At 44.1% G+C, this 3,979-nt stretch overlaps 1 pseudogene; it reads left to right on the top strand.

Annotated features, from left to right (window-relative positions):
* LOC110304546 lies at positions 1-3,330 on the top strand (annotated as a pseudogene).
* Positions 3,331-3,979: the final 649 nt, after the last annotated feature.

The following is a 3,979-nucleotide window of genomic DNA, read 5'->3' as shown; positions in this document are numbered from 1 at the left end:
ATGGCCCACGGGGAGTGGATGTGGAAAGTTAATATCTACTGGTTCAACATCAAGTTCTCTGCCTGTGTATGTGGGTGTGTGTGTGTGTGTGCATGTGTATGTAGAGTCTAGAGACCAATATCTTATATCTTGTGTCTTCACTTACTCTTCCCCTCATTTTTTGAGACAGTCTCTGCCTGTACCTTGAATTCACCGATTTAGCTGAGCTGGTAGCCAATAAACTCTAGGACTCTTCCTGTCTGCATCTCTCCAGTGCTAGGTTTACAAATGTGCACCATGGAGACGAGCTTCTATGTGGGTGCTAAGAATCCAAACCCATGTTCTCACTTTACCCACTGAGCCATATCTCCCACCCCCTCTGCTTCTTGGTTTGTTATGAGACGGCTCTCATAGGCTCCTGCTGTGAAGAGCTCTGTCATGCCTTCCCCGGCTGGGATGGGCAGGAACAGTGAATCCAAATAAGTATTTCCCCCTGTAAGTTGCTTCTCTGGGTATTTTTCCTAGCAACATAAAAAGTAACCAATGCACTCTATCATCTCGACCTGAAATCCTTACTTTTATATTAGGAGGGAAATGATATGGGCTATTGAGGTGCTGTAGCCTACAAAGGCACTTTCCCCAAAAGCCTGGCAACCTGAGGTCAACCATGTCAACAATGGAACCCAGGGACAAAGTAGAAGGGGAGAACCAACTCCACAAAACTGTCCTCTGACTTCCACACACATAGCATGGCATGCAACCCCCACAACACACATGTACTTCACTCACACACATGTGCACATGCATGAGCTTGCACACAGTGCTCACAAAGGATGGACATAATGTATTTGTACCAGACCACCATGGGTACCTCAGAACATGTTTATATCACATGTAATCTTTATGAGCAATAATTTTAGTATTATCTTTATTCTGCTAATCTGAACATTCATGCATTTATGTGCGACTCCCAATTAATACTGATGATCAGCTAGAAACTTCTATCTATGAAGACAAAGTGAAACCAGTTAAATCACAGATATGGTCCATGCTCTATTTTCTATCAATCGCTGGAGGAAGAACAGGTTTTGAGGTGAAAGAGATGATCTGGAACTTAGTTACTGTGTAGATCTTAAACGAGTAGCTCCGTTCTTGAAACCATGTTTCCTGCAATGTTGTGGGCCTATGAATAAAGCTGTGTAGGTCCCCAATAGATGTTTTAGTGATACAATTAGTTCAGCAGTATCTACAAGATCTTTGTCAACTCAATTCCACTATGACCCACTTGTAAAGTATACTTCATAAATATTGGCTATGTTTTTGAAGAGGAAAGAAGAAATTCACTAGCAGACAGCAAAGTCCTGTAGCCACCAGTGGCCATTGATTACTAAATTCCTGAAAGGAAAGATGGGGTTGGATGGGAAAGGCAGTGAGAGAAATAATGAGCCAAGACAAAGTTCTCTGATCAAGGCCCAATGTTTGCTTATGAGTCTGAGCCTATAAAGGGGGAACACCCATCCCCCACCACGCCAGGATCTCGTTGCTTTGTCAGGAAAACAGGTTCAGCCTATGAGCAGGTAGTGGCGTCTTGGAGGAAACTGCAGATGTGGCAGGACAATAGATTTTACCTAGGTCAGAAGATTCCATTCTAGGTGAGCTAGCAACTGTGGCAAACCAGGTCTGAGCCAGCCTGCTCAAGGCCCGGGGGGGGGGGGCACACACAAAATCTATATGCACCATCCAGTGCTCATGCTCAGTCAGAAGAAAAGTTCCATCTAGAAATATCAATGCTGCAAAGACAAATGCAGACATCATCGGGACCTGCTTGGGACCTAAATCTATGATGAAGATGCTTTTAGACCCAATGGGAGGAATCGTGATGACCAATGATGGCAATGTCATTCTTGGAGAGATTCAAGTCCAGCATCCTGCAGTAAAGTCCGTGATTGAAATTAGCAGGACCCAGGATGAAGAGGTTGGAGATGGAACCACATCAGTAGTTATTCTTGTGGGAGAAATGCTGTCTGTGGCTGAGCACTTCCTAGAGCAGCAGATGCACCCAACAGTGGTAATCAGTGCTTATCGCCTGACACTGGGTGATATGATCAACACTCTGAAGAAAATCAGTACCCCTGTTGATGTCAATAACTATGAGATGATGTTAAACATCATCAATAGCTCTATAACTACAAATGTCATCAAACGTGATCCTCTTTGGCATGCATCATTGCACTGGATACTGTTAAGACTGTGCAGTTTGAAGATAATGGCAAAAAAAAAAATTACATCAAGAAGTATGCAAGGGTAGAAAAGATTCCTGGGGGCATCACTGAAGACTCATGCGTCTTACACAGAGTTATGATTAGCAAGGATGTGACCCATCCAATAATGAGCCGCTATATTAAGAATCCTCGAATTGTGCTACTGAATTCTTTTCTGGAGTACGAGAAAGAAAGTCATACTGACATTGAGATTACACGAAAGGAGGATTTCACCCGAATCCTGCAAATGAAAGATGAGTGCATCCAGCAGTTGCGTGAGGATATTATCCAGCACAGGATATTATTCTGTGATGACCTTGTCATCACAGAAAAGGGCATCTCGGATTTAGCTCAGCACTACCTCATATGGGTCAATGTCACAGCCACTCATAGAGTCTGGAAAACAGACAATAATCGCTTTGCTAGAGCCTGTAGGGCACAGATAGTCGGCTGACCCAAGGAACTGAGAGAAGATGATGTTGGTACAGGGGCAGGTTTACTGGAAATCAAGAAGATTGGAGATGAGTACTTTACATTCATCACTGACTGAAAAGACTCAAAGACCTGCACCATTCTTCTTAGAGGAGCCAGCAAAGAGATACTCTCAGAAGTAGAAGGCAACCTCCAGGATGCCATGCAAGTGTGCCGCAATGTTCTACTGGATCCTCAACTGGTGCCTGGTTGTGGAGCCTCTGAGATAGCCGGGGCCCATGCCTTGACAGAAAAATCTAAGGCCATGACTGGTGTGGAACAATGGCCATATAGAGCTGTGGCTCAGGTGTTAGAGGCCATCCCTCGGACCTTGATCCAGAATTGTGGGGACAGTACCATTCCTTTGCTTACCTCCCTTCGGGCCAAGCACACACAGGAGAGTTGCGAGACCTGGGGTGTGAATGGTGAGACTGGTACCTTGGTGAACATGAAAGATCAGGGTATTTGGGAGCCATTGGCTGTGAAGCTACCAACATACAGGACGGCAGTGGAGACTACAGTTCTGCTTCTGTGGATTGATGACATTGTCTCTGGCCAGAAGAAGAAGGGTGATGACCAGAGCCGGCAAACCAGTGCCCCAGATGCTGACCAGAAGTGAGTGCTGAGCAAGGTGACTTCCAAGAACAGAACCAGCAGTCTCCCCTTTCCTGAGCCAGAGTTCCAGGAATACTGTGGCCATCTTTGTTTGCGAAGGATTAGGTTGAGGGGCAGCCCCCAGACTGTCCCATCTGGGTTTGCAAAGAGTACTGACTCTCTATTGTAAGCTTTCCATTTAATTTGCTTCCAATGATTAAATCTAAGTTATTTAAAAATAAAACAAAGTCTAGAGGCATAACCTTGTCAAGCAGTATTGAGATAAAGAATAAATCATAGGATGAGGAGGGTCACACATGCCTTTAATTCCAGTATTCAGGAGTTGTAAGCAAGTGAATCTCTGTGAGTTCAAAGTCAGCTTGGTCTACATATCAAGTTGCAGGCCAGCCGGGATTTTGTAGTGAGAATCTGTCTATAACTAAAAATCTAACTAACCAACCAAATAAATAAACAAAGGAAGGAAACAAGGAAGGAAGAAAAGATTGAAAGAAGAAAGGAAGGACCAAAGAAAGAAATCATCTGACTATAAGAAGTAGAAGAAAGGGGTATTCTTGGCCTTTGCCATCTTGAGGTCTAAAGTATTAAAGGTTTAAGGCTTGAATGAGAATCATGGTGTCCAGATTCATCAGCTGATACAGTCTGAAGATAGTGGA

Source organism: Mus caroli, chromosome 11 (assembly GCF_900094665.2).
Source record: "Mus caroli chromosome 11, CAROLI_EIJ_v1.1, whole genome shotgun sequence".
Taxonomy (NCBI): Eukaryota; Metazoa; Chordata; class Mammalia; order Rodentia; family Muridae; genus Mus; species Mus caroli.
The sequence above is the reverse complement of the archived record's forward strand: the minus strand, read 5'-3'. Positions and strand labels throughout refer to the sequence as shown.